Genomic DNA, 24,455 nt, shown 5'->3' on the forward strand with positions numbered 1-24,455 from the left:
ACTGGACTTTAATAGCTGTATCACTGGACTGGACTTTAACGGCAGTATCACTGGACTTTAATGGCAGTACCAATGGACTGGACTTATGTAGCAGTATCACTGGACTGGACTTTAACGGCAGTACCAATGGACTTTATCGGCAATACCTATGGACAGGATTTATGCAGTATCTCTGGACTTATACAATTGGCTGGACTTATACAGCAGTATCACTGGACTTTAATGGCAGTACCAATGGACTGGAATGATACAGCAGTATCACTGGACTGGACTTATACAGCAGTACCACTGGACTTTGATGCCAGTACCAATGGACTTTAACGGTAGTACCACTGGACTGAACTTATGCAGCAGTATCACTGGCCTGGACTTTAACGTCAGTGTCACTGGACTTTCACGGTAGTACCAATGGACTGGATGTATGCAGTATCACAGACTGGTCTTTAACGGAGTGTTTTTGTGGCTGTGTGTGTTTTATAGTGTTTTTGTGTTAATAGATTTAGAATGTAAGCTCCTATGGGGCAGGGACTGATATGGATGACTTGTTTTGTCTGTACCGCACTGAGTTTTTGTGTGGTACATTAGCTGGAAACAGTAATAATAAATATGCATGTATGTCATGAACATATTATCGCGCCTCTATCTTCTTTTTCCAGGTGGACCTTCTTCACGAACGAATGATGATTTCAACAGCCAAGCAAGCTACATCTCTTGGCTTCTTTGAGGTCATCTTCATTACATCATATATGGAAGGTAGCAAGACACGAGCAGCTGACCCACAACAGGTAATGAGGCGCGATAATATATTCCTGGCATACATGGATATTTATGAAATATTTATGTTTGCTATAGACTTACTTCCTTACCATATTTTTATAGATTAATGAATTTAGGCCCTCATACTATTTAGTGTGGCAAGTCACCCAGATCAGTACTGAAATCTGAGCATTGCATTTCTATAGAATGACAATAATATGTAATTTCTACAAAAGTAGATGGAAATAATCGTTTTCACCTTATTTTGTTAAAATTAAGGGATAATACACAGGCCCCTTAGTGAGAAATCACCCTGCCAACAAGGACGGGTGCAATTAGAGAATTATGCAAAATGCATGTCTGTTTAGAAATGTACAGTAGTCTATAACCTTTACTGAGGGATGGACTACAATGACATTGGGCATCAGCTGTGGCAGATGATGTTGATGGTATTACATGTTTAATGTCACGACTAGTGGCAGCAGCTTCAGCACTAGGAGGAAGTGGTTCTTGTTCTTTCACTATCTTGTCCTTTAAATTTTGTTTCTTCAATATTTTTCTGGCGTATCACTGGAATGAACTTCAACAGCACTACCACTGGACTGGACTTATGCAACAGTATCACTGGACTTTATGGGCAGTACCACTGGACTTTAACGGCAGTACCAATGGACTAGATTTATACAGCAGTATCATTGGACTGGACTTTAACGGCAGTAGCACTGCACGTTCACGGCAATACCAATGAACTGGAATTGTACAGCAGTATCACTGGACTGGACTTTAACAGCAGTACCAATGGACTGGATGTATGCAGTATCACTGGACTTATACAGCAGTATCTCTGGACTTTAATGGAAGTACCAATGGACTGGAATGATACAGCAGTATCACTGGACTGGACTTTAACAGCAATGCCAATATGTTAGACTTTAACAGCAGTATCACTGGACTTTAACGGAAGTACCAATGGCCTGGAATTATACAGCAGTTTTATTGGTCTTTACTTTAACGGCAGTACCACTGGACAGGATGTATACATTATCACTGGACTGGACTTATACAGCAGTATCATTGGACAGTACTTTTTCAGCACAATCACTGGACTTTAACGGCAATACCAATGGACTGGAATTACACAGCAGTATAACTGGATTGGACTTTAACGGCAGTACCAATGAACTTTAACGCATGTACCAATGGACTTTAATGGCAGTATCACTGGATGTGACTTTAAGTGTAGTATCACTGGACTTTAACAGCAGTACCAATGGACTGGACTTTTACAGCAGTATCACTGGACTTTAACGGCAGTACAACTGGACTGAACTTATGCAGCAGTATCACTGGACTGGACTTTAATAGCTGTATCACTGGACTGGACTTTAACGGCAGTATCACTGGACTTTAATGGCAGTACCAATGGACTGGACTTATGTAGCAGTATCACTGGACTGGACTTTAACGGCAGTACCAATGGACTTTATCGGCAATACCTATGGACAGGATTTATGCAGTATCTCTGGACTTATACAATTGGCTGGACTTATACAGCAGTATCACTGGACTTTAATGGCAGTACCAATGGACTGGAATGATACAGCAGTATCACTGGACTGGACTTATACAGCAGTACCACTGGACTTTGATGCCAGTACCAATGGACTTTAACGGCAGTACCACTGGACTGAACTTATGCAGCAGTATCACTGGCCTGGACTTTAACGTCAGTGTCACTGGACTTTCACGGTAGTACCAATGGACTGGATGTATGCAGTATCACAGACTGGTCTTTAACGGAGTGTTTTTGTGGCTGTGTGTGTTTTATAGTGTTTTTGTGTTAATAGATTTAGAATGTAAGCTCCTATGGGGCAGGGACTGATATGGATGACTTGTTTTGTCTGTACCACACTGAGTTTTTGTGTGGTACATTAGCTGGAAACAGTAGTAATAAATGTGCATGTATGTCATGAACATATTATCGCGCCTCTATCTTCTTTTTCCAGGTGGACCTTCTTCACGAACGAATGATGATTTCAACAGCCAAGCAAGCTACATCTCTTGGCTTCTTTGAGGTCATCTTCATTACATCATATATGGAAGGTAGCAAGACACGAGCAGCTGACCCACAACAGGTAATGAGGCGCGATAATATATTCCTGGCATACATGGATATTTATGAAATATTTATGTTTGCTATAGACTTACTTCCTTACCATATTTTTATAGATTAATGAATTTAGGCCCTCATACTATTTAGTGTGGCAAGTCACCCAGATCAGTACTGAAATCTGAGCATTGCATTTCTATAGAATGACAATAATATGTAATTTCTACAAAAGTAGATGGAAATAATCGTTTTCACCTTATTTTGTTAAAATTAAGGGATAATACACAGGCCCCTTAGTGAGAAATCACCCTGCCAACAAGGACGGGTGCAATTAGAGAATTATGCAAAATGCATGTCTGTTTAGAAATGTACAGTAGTCTATAACCTTTACTGAGGGATGGACTACAATGACATTGGGCATCAGCTGTGGCAGATGATGTTGATGGTATTACATGTTTAATGTCACGACTAGTGGCAGCAGCTTCAGCACTAGGAGGAAGTGGTTCTTGTTCTTTCACTATCTTGTCCTTTAAATTTTGTTTCTTCAATATTTTTCTGGCGTATCACTGGAATGAACTTCAACAGCACTACCACTGGACTGGACTTATGCAACAGTATCACTGGACTTTATGGGCAGTACCACTGGACTTTAACGGCAGTACCAATGGACTAGATTTATACAGCAGTATCATTGGACTGGACTTTAACGGCAGTAGCACTGCATGTTCACGGCAATACCAATGAACTGGAATTGTACAGCAGTATCACTGGACTGGACTTTAACAGCAGTACCAATGGACTGGATGTATGCAGTATCACTGGACTTATACAGCAGTATCTCTGGACTTTAATGGAAGTACCAATGGACTGGAATGATACAGCAGTATCACTGGACTGGACTTTAACAGCAATGCCAATATGTTAGACTTTAACAGCAGGATCACTGGACTTTAACGGAAGTACCAATGGCCTGGAATTATACAGCAGTTTTATTGGTCTTTACTTTAACGGCAGTACCACTGGACAGGATGTATACATTATCACTGGACTGGACTTATACAGCAGTATCATTGGACAGTACTTTTTCAGCACAATCACTGGACTTTAACGGCAATACCAATGGACTGGAATTACACAGCAGTATAACTGGATTGGACTTGAACGGCAGTACCAATGAACTTTAACGCATGTACCAATGGACTTTAATGCCAGTATCACTGGATGTGACTTTAAGAGTAGTATCACTGGACTTTAACAGCAGTACCAATGGACTGGACTTTTACAGCAGTATCACTGGACTTTAACGGCAGTACAACTGGACTGAACTTATGCAGCAGTATCACTGGACTGGACTTTAATAGCTGTATCACTGGACTGGACTTTAACGGCAGTATCACTGGACTTTAATGGCAGTACCAATGGACTGGACTTATGTAGCAGTATCACTGGACTGGACTTTAACGGCAGTACCAATGGACTTTATCGGCAATACCTATGGACAGGATTTATGCAGTATCTCTGGACTTATACAATTGGCTGGACTTATACAGCAGTATCACTGGACTTTAATGGCAGTACCAATGGACTGGAATGATACAGCAGTATCACTGGACTGGACTTATACAGCAGTACCACTGGACTTTGATGCCAGTACCAATGGACTTTAACGGCAGTACCACTGGACTGAACTTATGCAGCAGTATCACTGGCCTGGACTTTAACGTCAGTGTCACTGGACTTTCACGGTAGTACCAATGGACTGGATGTATGCAGTATCACAGACTGGTCTTTAACGGAGTGTTTTTGTGGCTGTGTGTGTTTTATAGTGTTTTTGTGTTAATAGATTTAGAATGTAAGCTCCTATGGGGCAGGGACTGATATGGATGACTTGTTTTGTCTGTACCACACTGAGTTTTTGTGTGGTACATTAGCTGGAAACAGTAGTAATAAATATGCATGTATGTCATGAACATATTATCGCGCCTCTATCTTCTATTTCCAGGTGGACCTTCTTCACGAACGAATGATGATTTCAACAGCCAAGCAAGCTACATCTCTTGGCTTCTTTGAGGTCATCTTCATTACATCATATATGGAAGGTAGCAAGACACGAGCAGCTGACCCACAACAGGTAATGAGGCGCGATAATATATTCCTGGCATACATGGATATTTATGAAATATTTATGTTTGCTATAGACTTACTTCCTTACCATATTTTTATAGATTAATGAATTTAGGCCCTCATACTATTTAGTGTGGCAAGTCACCCAGATCAGTACTGAAATCTGAGCATTGCATTTCTATAGAATGACAATAATATGTAATTTCTACAAAAGTAGATGGAAATAATCGTTTTCACCTTATTTTGTTAAAATTAAGGGATAATACACAGGCCCCTTAGTGAGAAATCACCCTGCCAACAAGGACGGGTGCAATTAGAGAATTATGCAAAATGCATGTCTGTTTAGAAATGTACAGTAGTCTATAACCTTTACTGAGGGATGGACTACAATGACATTGGGCATCAGCTGTGGCAGATGATGTTGATGGTATTACATGTTTAATGTCACGACTAGTGGCAGCAGCTTCAGCACTAGGAGGAAGTGGTTCTTGTTCTTTCACTATCTTGTCCTTTAAATTTTGTTTCTTCAATATTTTTCTGGCGTATCACTGGAATGAACTTCAACAGCACTACCACTGGACTGGACTTATGCAACAGTATCACTGGACTTTATGGGCAGTACCACTGGACTTTAACGGCAGTACCAATGGACTAGATTTATACAGCAGTATCATTGGACTGGACTTTAACGGCAGTAGCACTGCACGTTCACGGCAATACCAATGAACTGGAATTGTACAGCAGTATCACTGGACTGGACTTTAACAGCAGTACCAATGGACTGGATGTATGCAGTATCACTGGACTTATACAGCAGTATCTCTGGACTTTAATGGAAGTACCAATGGACTGGAATGATACAGCAGTATCACTGGACTGGACTTTAACAGCAATGCCAATATGTTAGACTTTAACAGCAGTATCACTGGACTTTAACGGAAGTACCAATGGCCTGGAATTATACAGCAGTTTTATTGGTCTTTACTTTAACGGCAGTACCACTGGACAGGATGTATACATTATCACTGGACTGGACTTATACAGCAGTATCATTGGACAGTACTTTTTCAGCACAATCACTGGACTTTAACGGCAATACCAATGGACTGGAATTACACAGCAGTATAACTGGATTGGACTTTAACGGCAGTACCAATGAACTTTAACGCATGTACCAATGGACTTTAATGGCAGTATCACTGGATGTGACTTTAAGTGTAGTATCACTGGACTTTAACAGCAGTACCAATGGACTGGACTTTTACAGCAGTATCACTGGACTTTAACGGCAGTACAACTGGACTGAACTTATGCAGCAGTATCACTGGACTGGACTTTAATAGCTGTATCACTGGACTGGACTTTAACGGCAGTATCACTGGACTTTAATGGCAGTACCAATGGACTGGACTTATGTAGCAGTATCACTGGACTGGACTTTAACGGCAGTACCAATGGACTTTATCGGCAATACCTATGGACAGGATTTATGCAGTATCTCTGGACTTATACAATTGGCTGGACTTATACAGCAGTATCACTGGACTTTAATGGCAGTACCAATGGACTGGAATGATACAGCAGTATCACTGGACTGGACTTATACAGCAGTACCACTGGACTTTGATGCCAGTACCAATGGACTTTAACGGCAGTACCACTGGACTGAACTTATGCAGCAGTATCACTGGCCTGGACTTTAACGTCAGTGTCACTGGACTTTCACGGTAGTACCAATGGACTGGATGTATGCAGTATCACAGACTGGTCTTTAACGGAGTGTTTTTGTGGCTGTGTGTGTTTTATAGTGTTTTTGTGTTAATAGATTTAGAATGTAAGCTCCTATGGGGCAGGGACTGATATGGATGACTTGTTTTGTCTGTACCACACTGAGTTTTTGTGTGGTACATTAGCTGGAAACAGTAGTAATAAATATGCATGTATGTCATGAACATATTATCGCGCCTCTATCTTCTTTTTCCAGGTGGACCTTCTTCACGAACGAATGATGATTTCAACAGCCAAGCAAGCTACATCTCTTGGCTTCTTTGAGGTCATCTTCATTACATCATATATGGAAGGTAGCAAGACACGAGCAGCTGACCCACAACAGGTAATGAGGCGCGATAATATATTCCTGGCATACATGGATATTTATGAAATATTTATGTTTGCTATAGACTTACTTCCTTACCATATTTTTATAGATTAATGAATTTAGGCCCTCCTACTATTTAGTGTGGCAAGTCACCCAGATCAGTACTGAAATCTGAGCATTGCATTTCTATAGAATGACAATAATATGTAATTTCTACAAAAGTAGATGGAAATAATAGTTTTCACCTTATTTTGTTAAAATTAAGGGATAATACACAGGCCCCTTAGTGAGAAATCACCCTGCCAACAAGGACGGGTGCAATTAGAGAATTATGCAAAATGCATGTCTGTTTAGAAATGTACAGTAGTCTATAACCTTTACTGAGGGATGGACTACAATGACATTGGGCAGCAGCCGTGGCAGATGATGTTGATGGTATTACATGTTTAATGTCACGACTAGGGGCAGCAGCTTCAGCACTAGGAGGAAGTGGTTCTTGTTCTTTCACTATCTTGTCCTTTAAATTTTGTTTCTTCAATATTTTTCTGGCGTATCACTGGAATGAACTTCAACAGCACTACCACTGGACTGGACTTATGCAACAGTATCACTGGACTTTATGGGCAGTACCACTGGACTTTAACGGCAGTACCAATGGACTAGATTTATACAGCAGTATCATTGGACTGGACTTTAACGGCAGAAGCACTGCACGTTCACGGCAATACCAATGAACTGGAATTGTACAGCAGTATCACTGGACTGCACTTTAACAGCAGTACCAATGGACTGGATGTATGCAGTATCACTGGACTTATACAGCAGTATCTCTGGACTTTAATGGAAGTACCAATGGACTGGAATGATACAGCAGTATCACTGGACTGGACTTTAACAGCAATGCCAATATGTTAGACTTTAACAGCAGTATCACTGGACTTTAACGGAAGTACCAATGGCCTGGAATTATACAGCAGTTTTATTGGTCTTTACTTTAACAGCAGTACCACTGGACAGGATGTATACATTATCACTGGACTGGACTGATACAGCAGTATCATTGGACAGTACTTTTTCAGCACAATCACTGGACTTTAACGGCAATACCAATGGACTGGAATTACACAGCAGTATAACTGGATTGGACTTTAACGGCAGTACCAATGAACTTTAACGCATGTACCAATGGACTTTAATGCCAGTATCACTGGATGTGACTTTAAGAGTAGTATCACTGGACTTTAACAGCAGTACCAATGGACTGGACTTTTACAGCAGTATCACTGGACTTTAACGGCAGTACAACTGGACTGAACTTATGCAGCAGTATCACTGGACTGGACTTTAATAGCTGTATCACTGGACTGGACTTTAACGGCAGTATCACTGGACTTTAATGGCAGTACCAATGGACTGGACTTATGTAGCAGTATCACTGGACTGGACTTTAACGGCAGTACCAATGGACTTTATCGGCAATACCTATGGACAGGATTTATGCAGTATCTCTGGACTTATACAATTGGCTGGACTTATACAGCAGTATCACTGGACTTTAATGGCAGTACCAATGGACTGGAATGATACAGCAGTATCACTGGACTGGACTTATACAGCAGTACCACTGGACTTTGATGCCAGTACCAATGGACTTTAACGGCAGTACCACTGGACTGAACTTATGCAGCAGTATCACTGGCCTGGACTTTAACGTCAGTGTCACTGGACTTTCACGGTAGTACCAATGGACTGGATGTATGCAGTATCACAGACTGGTCTTTAACGGAGTGTTTTTGTGGCTGTGTGTGTTTTATAGTGTTTTTGTGTTAATAGATTTAGAATGTAAGCTCCTATGGGGCAGGGACTGATATGGATGACTTGTTTTGTTTGTACCGCACTGAGTTTTTGTGTGGTACATTAGCTGGAAACAGTAGTAATAAATATGCATGTATGTCATGAACATATTATCGCGCCTCTATCTTCTTTTTCCAGGTGGACCTTCTTCACGAACGAATGATGATTTCAACAGCCAAGCAAGCTACATCTCTTGGCTTCTTTGAGGTCATCTTCATTACATCATATATGGAAGGTAGCAAGACACGAGCAGCTGACCCACAACAGGTAATGAGGCGCGATAATATATTCCTGGCATACATGGATATTTATGAAATATTTATGTTTGCTATAGACTTACTTCCTTACCATATTTTTATAGATTAATGAATTTAGGCCCTCATACTATTTAGTGTGGCAAGTCACCCAGATCAGTACTGAAATCTGAGCATTGCATTTCTATAGAATGACAATAATATGTAATTTCTACAAAAGTAGATGGAAATAATCGTTTTCACCTTATTTTGTTAAAATTAAGGGATAATACACAGGCCCCTTAGTGAGAAATCACCCGGCCAACAAGGACGGGTGCAATTAGAGAATTATGCAAAATGCATGTCTGTTTAGAAATGTACAGTAGTCTATAACCTTTACTGAGGGATGGACTACAATGACATTGGGCATCAGCTGTGGCAGATGATGTTGATGGTATTACATGTTTAATGTCACGACTAGTGGCAGCAGCTTCAGCACTAGGAGGAAGTGGTTCTTGTTCTTTCACTATCTTGTCCTTTAAATTTTGTTTCTTCAATATTTTTCTGGCGTATCACTGGAATGAACTTCAACAGCACTACCACTGGACTGGACTTATGCAACAGTATCACTGGACTTTATGGGCAGTACCACTGGACTTTAACGGCAGTACCAATGGACTAGATTTATACAGCAGTATCATTGGACTGGACTTTAACGGCAGTAGCACTGCACGTTCACGGCAATACCAATGAACTGGAATTGTACAGCAGTATCACTGGACTGGACTTTAACAGCAGTACCAATGGACTGGATGTATGCAGTATCACTGGACTTATACAGCAGTATCTCTGGACTTTAATGGAAGTACCAATGGACTGGAATGATACAGCAGTATCACTGGACTGGACTTTAACAGCAATGCCAATATGTTAGACTTTAACAGCAGTATCACTGGACTTTAACGGAAGTACCAATGGCCTGGAATTATACAGCAGTTTTATTGGTCTTTACTTTAACGGCAGTACCACTGGACAGGATGTATACATTATCACTGGACTGGACTTATACAGCAGTATCATTGGACAGTACTTTTTCAGCACAATCACTGGACTTTAACGGCAATACCAATGGACTGGAATTACACAGCAGTATAACTGGATTGGACTTTAACGACAGTACCAATGAACTTTAACTCATGTACCAATGGACTTTAATGGCAGTATCACTGGATGTGACTTTAAGTGTAGTATCACTGGACTTTAACAGCAGTACCAATGGACTGGACTTTTACAGCAGTATCACTGGACTTTAACGGCAGTACAACTGGACTGAACTTATGCAGCAGTATCACTGGACTGGACTTTAATAGCTGTATCACTGGACTGGACTTTAACGGCAGAATCACTGGACTTTAATGGCAGTACCAATGGACTGGACTTATGTAGCAGTATCACTGGACTGGACTTTAACGGCAGTACCAATGGACTTTATCGGCAATACCTATGGACAGGATTTATGCAGTATCTCTGCACTTATACAATTGGCTGGACTTATACAGCAGTATCACTGGACTTTAATGGCAGTACCAATGGACTGGAATGATACAGCAGTATCACTGGACTGGACTTATACAGCAGTACCACTGGACTTTGATGCCAGTACCAATGGACTTTAACGGCAGTACCACTGGACTGAACTTATGCAGCAGTATCACTGGCCTGGACTTTAACGTCAGTGTCACTGGACTTTCACGGTAGTACCAATGGACTGGATGTATGCAGTATCACAGACTGGTCTTTAACGGAGTGTTTTTGTGGCTGTGTGTGTTTTATAGTGTTTTTGTGTTAATAGATTTAGAATGTAAGCTCCTATGGGGCAGGGACTGATATGGATGACTTGTTTTGTCTGTACCACACTGAGTTTTTGTGTGGTACATTAGCTGGAAACAGTAGTAATAAATATGCATGTATGTCATGAACATATTATCGCGCCTCTATCTTCTTTTTCCAGGTGGACCTTCTTCACGAACGAATGATGATTTCAACAGCCAAGCAAGCTACATCTCTTGGCTTCTTTGAGGTCATCTTCATTACATCATATATGGAAGGTAGCAAGACACGAGCAGCTGACCCACAACAGGTAATGAGGCGCGATAATATATTCCTGGCATACATGGATATTTATGTTTGCTATAGACTTACTTCCTTACCATATTTTTATAGATTAATGAATATAGGCCCTCATACTATTTAGTGTGGCAAGTCACCCAGATCAGGACTGAAATCTGAGCATTGCATTTCTATAGAATGACAATAATATGTAATTTCTACAAAAGTAGATGGAAATAATAGTTTTCACCTTATTTTGTTAAAATTAAGGGATAATACACAGGCCCCTTAGTGAGAAATCACCCTGCCAACAAGGACGGGTGCAATTAGAGAATTATGCAAAATGCATGTCTGTTTAGAAATGTACAGTAGTCTATAACCTTTACTGAGGGATGGACTACAATGACATTGGGCAGCAGCCGTGGCAGATGATGTTGATGGTATTACATGTTTAATGTCACGACTAGGGGCAGCAGCTTCAGCACTAGGAGGAAGTGGTTCTTGTTCTTTCACTATCTTGTCCTTTAAATTTTGTTTCTTCAATATTTTTCTGGCGTATCACTGGAATGAACTTGAACAGCACTACCACTGGACTGGACTTATGCAACAGAATCACTGGACTTTATGGGCAGTACCACTGGACTTTAACGGCAGTACCAATGGACTAGATTTATACAGCAGTATCATTGGACTGGACTTTAACGGCAGTAGCACTGCACGTTCATGGCAATACCAATGAACTGGAATTGTACAGCAGTATCACTGGACTGCACTTTAACAGCAGTACCAATGGACTGGATGTATGCAGTATCACTGGACTTATACAGCAGTATCTCTGGACTTTAATGGAAGTACCAATGGACTGGAATGATACAGCAGTATCACTGGACTGGACTTTAACAGCAATGCCAATATGTTAGACTTTAACAGCAGTATCACTGGACTTTAACGGAAGTACCAATGGCCTGGAATTATACAGCAGTTTTATTGGTCTTTACTTTAACGGCAGTACCACTGGACAGGATGTATACATTATCACTGGACTGGACTTATACAGCAGTATCATTGGACAGTACTTTTTCAGCACAATCACTGGACTTTAACGGCAATACCAATGGACTGGAATTACACAGCAGTATAACTGGATTGGACTTTAACGGCAGTACCAATGAACTTTAACCCATGTACCAATGGACTTTAATGCCAGTATCACTGGATGTGACTTTAAGAGTAGTATCACTGGACTTTACCAGCAGTACCAATGGACTGGACTTTTACAGCAGTATCACTGGACTTTAACGGCAGTACAACTGGACTGAACTTATGCAGCAGTATCACTGGACTGGACTTTAATAGCTGTATCACTGGACTGGACTTTAACGGCAGTATCACTGGACTTTAATGGCAGTACCAATGGACTGGACTTATGTAGCAGTATCACTGGACTGGACTTTAACGGCAGTACCAATGGACTTTATCGGCAATACCTATGGACAGGATTTATGCAGTATCTCTGGACTTATACAATTGGCTGGACTTATACAGCAGTATCACTGGACTTTAATGGCAGTACCAATGGACTGGAATGATACAGCAGTATCACTGGACTGGACTTATACAGCAGTACCACTGGACTTTGATGCCAGTACCAATGGACTTTAACGGCAGTACCACTGGACTGAACTTATGCAGCAGTATCACTGGCCTGGACTTTAACGTCAGTGTCACTGGACTTTCACGGTAGTACCAATGGACTGGATGTATGCAGTATCACAGACTGGTCTTTAACGGAGTGTTTTTGTGGCTGTGTGTGTTTTATAGTGTTTTTGTGTTAATAGACTTAGAATGTAAGCTCCTATGGGGCAGGGACTGATATGGATGACTTGTTTTGTCTGTACCGCACTGAGTTTTTGTGTGGTACATTAGCTGGAAACAGTAATAATAAATATGCATGTATGTCATAAACATATTATCGCGCCTCTATCTTCTTTTTCCAGGTGGACCTTCTTCACGAACGAATGATGATTTCAACAGCCAAGCAAGCTACATCTCTTGGCTTCTTTGAGGTCATCTTCATTACATCATATATGGAAGGTAGCAAGACACGAGCAGCTGACCCACAACAGGTAATGAGGCGCGATAATATATTCCTGGCATACATGGATATTTATGAAATATTTATGTTTGCTATAGACTTACTTCCTTACCATATTTTTATAGATTAATGAATTTAGGCCCTCATACTATTTAGTGTGGCAAGTCACCCAGATCAGTACTGAAATCTGAGCATTGCATTTCTATAGAATGACAATAATATGTAATTTCTACAAAAGTAGATGGAAATAATCGTTTTCACCTTATTTTGTTAAAATTAAGGGATAATACACAGGCCCCTTAGTGAGAAATCACCCTGCCAACAAGGACGGGTGCAATTAGAGAATTATGCAAAATGCATGTCTGTTTAGAAATGTACAGTAGTCTATAACCTTTACTGAGGGATGGACTACAATGACATTGGGCATCAGCTGTTACAGATGATGTTGATGGTATTACATGTTTAATGTCACGACTAGTGGCAGCAGCTTCAGCACTAGGAGGAAGTGGTTCTTGTTCTTTCACTATCTTGTCCTTTAAATTTTGTTTCTTCAATATTTTTCTGGCGTATCACTGGAATGAACTTCAACAGCACTACCACTGGACTGGACTTATGCAACAGTATCACTGGACTTTATGGGCAGTACCACTGGACTTTAACGGCAGTACCAATGGACTAGATTTATACAGCAGTATCATTGGACTGGACTTTAACGGCAGTAGCACTGCACGTTCACGGCAATACCAATGAACTGGAATTGTACAGCAGTATCACTGGACTGGACTTTAACAGCAGTACCAATGGACTGGATGTATGCAGTATCACTGGACTTATACAGCAGTATCTCTGGACTTTAATGGAAGTACCAATGGACTGGAATGATACAGCAGTATCACTGGACTGGACTTTAACAGCAATGCCAATATGCTAGACTTTAACAGCAGTATCACTGGACTTTAACGGAAGTACCAATGGCCTGGAATTATACAGCAGTTTTATTGGTCTTTACTTTAACGGCAGTACCACTGGACAGGATGTATACATTATCACTGGACTAGGCTTATACAGCAGTATCATTGGACAGTACTTTTTCAGCACAATCACTGGACTTTAACGGCAATACCAATGGACTGGAATTACACAGCAGTATAACTGGATTGGATTTTAACGGCAGTACCAATGAACTTTAACGCATGTACCAATGGACTTTAATGGCAGTATCACTGGATGTGACTTTAAGTGTAGTATCACTGGACTTTAACAGCAGTACCAATGGACTGGACTTTTACAGCAGTATCACTGGACTTTAACGGCAGTACAACTGGACTGAACTTATGCAGCAGTATCACTGGACTGGACTTTAACGGCAGTATCACTGGACTTTAATGGCAGTACCAATGGACTGGACTTTTACAGCAGTATCACTGGACTTTAACGGCAGTACAACTGGACTGAACTTATGCAGCAGTATCACTGGACTGGACTTTAACGGCAGTATCACTGGACTTTAATGGCAGTACCAATGGACTGGACTTATGTAGCAGTATCACTGGACTGGACTTTAACGGCAGTACCAATGGACTTTATCGGCAATACCTATGGACAGGATTTATGCAGTATCTCTGGACTTATACAATTGGCTGGACTTATACAGCAGTATCACTGGACTTTAATGGCAGTACCAATGGACTGGAATGATACAGCAGTATCACTGGACTGGACTTATACAGCAGTTCCACTGGACTTTGATGCCAGTACCAATGGACTTTAACGGCAGTACCACTGGACTGAACTTATGCAGCAGTATCACTGGCCTGGACTTTCACGTCAGTGTCACTGGACTTTCACGGTAGTACCAATGGACTGGATGTATGCAGTATCACAGACTGGTCTTTAACGGAGTGTTTTTGTGGCTGTGTGTGTTTTATAGTGTTTTTGTGTTAATAGATTTAGAATGTAAGCTCCTATGGGGCAGGGACTGATATGGATGACTTGTGTTGTCTGTACCGCACTGAGTTTTTGTGTGGTACATTAGCTGGAAACAGTAATAATAAATATGCATGTATGTCATGAACATATTATCGCGCCTCTATCTTCTTTTTCCAGGTGGACCTTCTTCACGAACGAATGATGATTTCAACAGCCAAGCAAGCTACATCTCTTGGCTTCTTTGAGGTCATCTTCATTACATCATATATGGAAGGTAGCAAGACACGAGCAGCTGACCCACAACAGGTAATGAGGCGCGATAATATATTCCTGGCATACATGGATATTTATGAAATATTTATGTTTGCTATAGACTTACTTCCTTACCATATTTTTATAGATTAATGAATTTAGGCCCTCCTACTATTTAGTGTGGCAAGTCACCCAGATCAGGACTGAAATCTGAGCATTGCATTTCTATAGAATGACAATAATATGTAATTTCTACAAAAGTAGATGGAAATAATCGTTTTCACCTTATTTTGTTAAAATTAAGGGATAATACACAGGCCCCTTAGTGAGAAATCACCCTGCCAACAAGGACGGGTGCAATTAGAGAATTATGCAAAATGCATGTCTGTTTAGAAATGTACAGTAGTCTATAACCTTTACTGAGGGATGGACTACAATGACATTGGGCATCAGCCGTGGCAGATGATGTTGATGGTATTACATGTTTAATGTCACGACTAGTGGCAGCAGCTTCAGCACTAGGAGGAAGTGGTTCTTGTTCTTTCACTATCTTGTCCTTTAAATTTTGTTTCTTCAATATTTTTCTGGCGTATCACTGGAATGAACTTCAACAGCACTACCACTGGACTGGACTTATGCAACAGTATCACTGGACTTTATGGGCAGTACCACTGGACTTTAACGGCAGTACCAATGGACTAGATTTATACAGCAGTATCATTGGACTGGACTTTAACGGCAGTAGCACTGCACGTTCACGGCAATACCAATGAACTGGAATTGTACAGCAGTATCACTGGACTGGACTTTAACAGCAGTACCAATGGACTGGATGTATGCAGTATCACTGGACTTATACAGCAGTATCTCTGGACTTTAACCCCTTCCCGACAATTGACGTACATTTACGTCATGGTCGGGAAGTACTTCCCGACACATGGCGTAAATGTACGTCATGGCATTTAACTGTCACCGCGTCTATAGACGCGGTGACAGTTTCAACATGTCTGCTGTCCCTGACAGCAGACATGTCCGTGCATGCCCAGGGGGGGCTGCGATGCCGCCCCCCCGTCGGCGATCGCTGTGATTGGCTGTTCAGTGTGAACAGCCAATTACAGCGTTTTCTGTGTCACCGACGAATAACGTTCGCCGGTGACACGCGATCGGAGGTGATTGGTGCTGTAAAGTACAGCACCAATCACCGCGGGGTGTAAGGGTGACACTGGTGTCACCCCACCTCACCCCGCCCGCCCCCAAAGGCCGTGATTGGTCCGTCGGACCGACGGACCAATCACAGCCATGGAGGGGGGTTTAAACTAACGGTGACTGCACTGCAGACGCCATTCCGGTCTGGAATTGCGTGCAGTGCGGTCACCGTGCCTAGCTGCCGCGATATACTGACCAGAACCTTGCAAAATACTTACCTGATCCTTGCAAATATCTTGCCTGCTTCATCACTGCTTGTAGTGTGCTGGATGCTTCCTGGATCCTGTTACTTGTGACTTCCTGTGTTGTGAACTTGTGCTGCTGCAGTGTAATAGCGTTAGTTAGATAGAGAGAGATAGAGAGAGATAGTGTCAGAGAGTGCTATATGTTGTGCTGCTGCAGTGTGATATAGTTATAGAGAGAGAGATAGAGAGATATAGAGAGAGATAGAGAGAGATAGAGAGATATAGAGAGAGATAGAGAGAGAGAGATAGAGAGGCCTAGTGACAGAGAGTGCTATATTTTGTGCTGCTGCAGTGTGATAGTTATAGATAGAGAGATAGAGAGATAGAGATAGTGACAGATTGTGCTATATATTTTTTATATAACTGACTGCTGCCCCCCCTTTTGTGCTGATCAGTATAAATGAACTGATCAGCAACTTTTTGGGGGCGCAGGTTTTTTTTTATATATATATATATACCTGTCACTGCTGCTGCTGCAGTGTCATAGAGTGTTAGATAGTGAGAGATAGAGAGATAGTGACAGAGAGTGATAGAGAGTGCTAAATTTTGTGTCTGCTGCCCCCGCCTTTTGTGCTGATCACTATATCTGAGGTGATCAGCAACTTTTTGGGGGTGCAGAGGTTTTTTTTTTTTTTATATATACCTGCCAGTTGCACTGTCAGTTGCACCAAAGGTTGTGCACCTGCTGCCCCTCACTGGTAATCAGTGTCGCATCACTGATCACCTTTTTTTTTTTTGTGTGTGCTGTGGAGTCTTTTTTTAATTTTTTTTTTACACACACTGTGATTTTGTGGGTGTCCTGTGGCCGCTGTGCGCTGATCAGTGACGTACATCACTGATCATCTTTTTCGGCACAGGGTTGATCTATTTTTTTTTTTTTTTTTGATCAAATTCCTGTTGCCTTTGAGCGCTGTTCAGTGACGGACGTTACTGACCAACATCTGTGCTCAATTTTTGGCGCAGGACCTTTTTTTTTTTTTTTTTAACCCCTTCAATTTTTTTTTTTAACCCCTTCAATTTTTTTTTTAACCCCTTCAATTTTTTTTTTTTTTTAACCCCTTCAATTTTTTTTTTTTGTATAAAGTATTTTTTATTTTCTGCACTACATACACACTACACACTACATACCCCCCGGGTTGAAATAAAGTTTGTACCCCCCCCTACACTATACACGTGTTGAAACATTTCACTACCAGTAACACAAAAATAAAAATGGCATCCCAAATGTCATCCCAAATGTCATCCCAGTCATCCAGAAGAATGTATTCAGCGGAGGAGGCATATGCCATGATTGCTTCTGACTCTGACACAGCCAGTGATGCAAGCGGGGAATTTGAAGGATTCGCCTTAAGCTCCTCTTCCTCCTCTGGTGATGAGGGACCCCCTCAAAGACGCCCCCGTAGAGCAGCTGAGACCCCCCCCCCAATAATTGATCTCGTATGGACCCCACCACCAGACAATTTTGAGCCCCAGGTTCCTGAGTTTTTGGCCATGCCAGGAATCCAATTTGATTCCACAGGTCTCAGAGAAATTGACTTTTTCAAATTATTTTTCTCTGATGATTTTATAAATTTAATGGTGGACCAAACTAATTTATATGCCCAGCAGTTTATTGCTCAAAACCCCACGTCATCATTTGCTAGGTGGACCCCTGTAGATGCAGTAGAGATGATGACGTTTTGGGGTCTGGTGTTTCATATGGGCATAGTAAAAAAGCCAGAAATTAGGCAATATTGGAGTACAGATGTTCTGTACAGCACCCCATTTTACCGTATGGCCATGCCCCGGGCTCGATTTGAGACGATCCTTAAATTTTTGCATTACAACGATAATGCACAGTGCCCACCCAGAGATGATCCCACCTTTGACCTGCTATTCAAAGTCAGGCCGGTCATTGATCATTTCAGTGCCAAATTTGAAGACATGTACATCCCAGATAAATTCATTTGCATAGACGAGTCCCTTATACATTTTAAAGGAAGGGTTAAATTCCGCCAGTACCTTCCCAGTAAGAGGGCAAGGTATGGCATAAAAATGTATAAGCTGTGTGAAAGCACCTCAGGGTACACTCACAGGTTTAGGGTATATGAAGGGAAGGATTCAAGAATTGAACCGCCAGAATGCCCCCCCTCCCTCGTAGGTGTTAGTGGAAAAATTGTCTGGGATTTAGTGCACCCCTTCCTGGATAAAGGTTATCACCTCTATGTGGATAACTTTTACACCAGCATCCCCCTGTTTAAGGCCCTTGGTTCAAGAGGTACAGCAGCTTGCGGTACTGTGCGCAAGAACCAAAGAGGCCTCCCAAAAACGCACATTGCCCAAGTAATGAGAAGGGGTGAAAGCAGGGGAATATGCACCGAAAATATGTTGTTGGTCAAATATAAGGACAAGAGGGATGTCCTTATACTGACAACAATTCACGGAGACAGTACCACCTCCGTCCCTGTACGAGGTACCAGTACCCACACCTCAAAACCTAATTGTATCCTGGATTACAATAGGTACATGGGCGGAGTGGATCTTTCAGATCAGGTACTGAAGCCGTACAGTGCCCTGCAGAAAACAAAAATCTGGTACAAGAAGCTGGCCGTGTATATCATCCAGATGGCACTGTATAACGCTTACGTGCTATTCCGTTCTACCGGCCAGAGGGGGACATTTATGCACTTTCAAGAGGAAGTCATAAAGGGCCTAATATTTGGGAACCAGCCGGCAGAGGGCCCCAGTACTTCTAGTACTGGCCCCCGTATTGTACCAGGGCAGCATTTTCCTGATGAAATCCCCTCCACTGGAAAAAAGGGCAGGACACAAAAAAGGTGCAAAGTTTGCTATAAAAAGGGAATAAGAAAGCAAACTATTTTCCAGTGTGACACTTGCCCCGACAAACCCGGCCTATGTATAAAGGAGTGTTTTAATATATACCACACATCTATGGATTATTAGGTTCATAATTTCACCGTGCTTCGGGGGTCTTGCTAATGCCACATAGCACCCACCATTCATTCCACCAGAATCTGAGCCGCAAAATCCAAAAATCACTCCTTCCCTTCTGAGTCCTGCCATGCACCCAACTGGTATTTTTTGGTCACATGTGAGGCATTGCCGTACTCGGGAGAAATTGGGGCACAGATTTTGGGGTGCTTTTTCTCCTTCATACCTTCTGAAAATGAAAAATTTTGAGCCAGAACTGCATTTTTGTGTAAAAAAATGTAATTTTTCATTTTCACTGCCCACTTGTATCAAAATTGGTGAAACCCCTGGGGGTTTGAAATGTACACTATACCCCTAGATGAATTCCCTGAGGGGTGTACTTTGCAAAATGGGGTCACTTGTGGGGGGGTTCCACTGTATTGGTGCTTTGGGGGTCTTGCTAATGCGACATAGCACCCACCATCATTCCACCAGAATTTGTGCTGCAAAATCCAAATATCACTCCTTCCCTTCTGAGTCCTGCCACTTTTTGGTCACACATGAGGCATTGCCGTACTCGGGAGAAATTGGGGCACAGATTTTGGGGTGCTTTGTCTCCTTCATTCCTTCTGAAAATGAAAAATTTTGAGCCAGAACTGCATTTTTGTTTAAAAAAATGTAATTTTTCATTTTCACTGCCCACTTGTATCAAAATTGGTGAAACCCCTGGGGGTTTGAAATGTACACTATACCCCTAGATGAATTCCCTGAGGGGTGTACTTTGCAAAATGGGGTGACTTGTGGGGGGGTTCCACTGTATTGGTGCAACATAGCACCCACCATTCATTCCACCAAAATCTGTGCTGCAAAATCCAAAAATCACTCCTTCCCTTCTGAGTCCTGCCATGCACCCAACTGGTATTTTTTGGTCACATGTGAGGCATTGCCGTACTCGGGAGAAATTGGGGCACAGATTTTGGGGTGCTTTTTCTCCTTCATACCTTCTGAAAATGAAAAATTTTGAGCCAGAACTGCATTTTTGTGTAAAAAAATTTAATTTTTCATTTTCACTGCCCAGTTGTATCAAAATTGGTGAAACCCCTGGGGGTTTGAAATGTACACTATACCCCTAGATGAATTCCCTGAGGGGTGTAGTTTGCAAAATGGGGTCACTTGTGGGGGGGTTCCACTGTATTGGTGCTTGGGGGGTCTTGCTAATGCGACATAGCACCCACCAAAATTCCACCAGAATCTGAGCTGCAAAATCCAAAAATCACTCCTTCCCTTCTGAGTCCTGCCATGCACCCAACTGGTATTTTTTGGTCACATGTGAGGCATTGCCGTACTCGGGAGAAATTGGGGCACATATTTTGGGGTGCTTTTTCTCCTTCATACCTTCTGAAAATGAAAAATTTTGAGCCAGAACTGCATTTTTGTGTAAAAAAATGTAATTTTTCATTTTCACTGCCCACTTGTATCAAAATTGGTGAAACCCCTGGGGGTTTGAAATGTACACTATACCCCTAGATGAATTCCCTGAGGGGTGTACTTTGCAAAATGGGGTGACTTGTGGGGGGGTTCCACTGTATTGGTGCAACATAGCACCCACCATTCATTCCACCAAAATCTGTGCTGCAAAATCCAAAAATCACTCCTTCCCTTCTGAGTCCTGCCATGCACCCAACTGGTATTTTTTGGTCACATGTGAGGCATTGCCGTACTCGGGAGAAATTGGGGCACAGATTTTGGGGTGCTTTTTCTCCTTCATACCTTCTGAAAATGAAAAATTTTGAGCCAGAACTGCATTTTTGTGTAAAAAAATGTAATTTTTCATTTTCACTGCCCAGTTGTATCAAAATTGGTGAAACCCCTGGGGGTTTGAAATGTACACTATACCCCTAGATGAATTCCCTGAGGGGTGTAGTTTGCAAAATGGGGTCACTTGTGGGGGGGTTCCACTGTATTGGTGCTTGGGGGGTCTTGCTAATGCGACATAGCACCCACCAAAATTCCACCTGAATCTGAGCTGCAAAATCCAAAAATCACTCCTTCCCTTCTGAGTCCTGCCATGCACCCAAATGGTATTTTTTGGTCACATGTGAGGCATTGCCGTACTCGGGAGAAATTGGGGCACAGATTTTGGGGTGCTTTTTCTCCTTCATACCTTCTGAAAATGAAAAATTTTGAGCCAGAACTGCATTTTTGTGTAAAAAATGTAATTTTTCATTTTCACTGCCCATTTGTATCAAAATTGGTGAAACCCCTGGGGGTTTGAAATGTACACTATACCCCTAGGTGAATTCCCTGAGGGGTGTAGTTTGCAAAATGGGGTCACTTGTGGGGGGGTTCCACTGTATTGGTGCTTGGGGGGTCTTGCTAATGCGACATAGCACCCACCAAAATTCCACCAGAATCTGAGCTGCAAAATCCAAAAATCACTCCTTCCCTTCTGAGTCCTGCCATGCACCCAACTGGTATTTTTTGGTCACATGTGAGGCATTGCCGTACTCGGGAGAAATTGGGGCACAGATTTTGGGGTGCTTTTTTTCCTTCATACCTTCTGAAAATGAAAAATTTTGAGCCAGAACTGCATTTTTGTGTAAAAAAATGTAATTTTTCATTTTCACTGCCCACTTGTATCAAAATTGGTGAAACCCCTGGGGGTTTGAAATGTACACTATACCCCTAGATGAATTCCCTGAGGGGTGTACTTTGCAAAATGGGGTGACTTGTGGGGGGGTTCCACTGTATTGGTGCAACATAGCACCCACCATTCATTCCACCAAAATCTGTGCTGCAAAATCCAAAAATCACTCCTTCCCTTCTGAGTCCTGCCATGCACCCAACTGGTATTTTTTGGTCACATGTGAGGCATTGCCGTACTCGGGAGAAATTGGGGCACAGATTTTGGGGTGCTTTTTCTCCTTCATACCTTCTGAAAATGAAAAATTTTGAGCCAGAACTGCATTTTTGTGTAAAAAAATGTAATTTTTCATTTTCACTGCCCACTTGTATCAAAATTGGTGAAACCCCTGGGGGTTTGAAATGTACACTATACCCCTAGATGAATTCCCTGAGGGGTGTAGTTTGCAAAATGGGGTCACTTGTGGGGGGGTTCCACTGTATTGGTGCTTGGGGGGTCTTGCTAATGCGACATAGCACCCACCAAAATTCCACCAGAATCTGAGCTGCAAAATCCAAAAATCACTCCTTCCCTTCTGAGTCCTGCCATGCACCCAAATGGTATTTTTTGGTCACATGTGAGGCATTGCCGTACTCGGGAGAAATTGGGGCACAGATTTTGGGGTGCTTTGTCTCCTTCATACCTTCTGAAAATGACAAATTTGGAGCCAGAACTGCATTTTTGTGTAAAAAAAATAATTTTTCATTTTCACTGCCCAGTTGTACCACAATTGGTGAAACCCCTGGGGGTTTGAAATGTACACTATACCCCTAGATGAATTCCCTGAGGGGTGTAGTTTGCAAAATGGGGTCACTTGTGGGGGGGTTCCTAACTTTTAGCATCTTATGGTGCCTAGAAACCTACATGGTGCCTAAAAAATAATCTCATAAAAAGGAGGCTCCAAAATCAAGTAGGTGCTCCTTCTATTATGAAGCCTGTGGTTTGGTCAACGTGCACACTAGGGCCACATATAGGATATTTATGAAAACAAAAGAATTGGGGGAATCAATTTTTAGTCACATTTCTCTAGTAAAATGTACTGTGTTCCTTAGAAAAATGTATTAAAATTGCAAATCTGCAAAAAAAATGAAATTTTGAAATTTCACCTACACTTTGTTTTAATTCCTGTGAAACACCTAAAGGGTTAACAAACTTCCAAAATGCTGTTTTGAATACTGTGAGGGGTGCAGTTTTTGAAATGGTATCATTTATGGGGGTGTCTCACATACAAGTCCCTCAAAGTCACATCAGAACTGAACTGGTCCCTAAAAAAATCAGTGTTTGAAATTTTCTTGAAAATTTGAGAATTTGCTATTAATATTGTAAGCCTCCTAGTGTCCAAAAAAATTAAAAGGAAGTTGAAATAATGATGGAAACATAAAGTAGACATATGGTCTATGTTAGTTATTAACTATTTTGAGTGGTATGATTATTTGTCTCACAAGCAGAAAATTTAACATTTTGCAAATTGCTAAATTTTCCATTTTTTTACGACATTTTGTTATTTTTCACAAAAAAACACAGACTGTATCGACCCAAATTTACCACTAATTTGAAGTACAATGTGTCACGAAAAAACAATCTCAAAATCACTGGGATAAGTAAAAGCAAAAAAAAGTTATCCCCACTTAAGTGAGACATGTCAGATTTGAAAAAAAGGGCTCTGTCAGGAACGCAAAAACTGGCTCTGTCAGGAAGGGGTTAATGGAAGTACCAATGGACTGGAATGATACAGCAGTATCACTGGACTGGACTTTAACAGCAATGCCAATATGCTAGACTTTAACAGCAGTATCACTGGACTTTAACGGAAGTACCAATGGCCTGGAATTATACAGCAGTTTTATTGGT

This window comes from Crinia signifera, chromosome 2, assembly GCF_055691185.1.
Source record: "Crinia signifera chromosome 2, ASM5569118v1, whole genome shotgun sequence".
Lineage (NCBI taxonomy): Eukaryota > Metazoa > Chordata > Amphibia > Anura > Myobatrachidae > Crinia > Crinia signifera.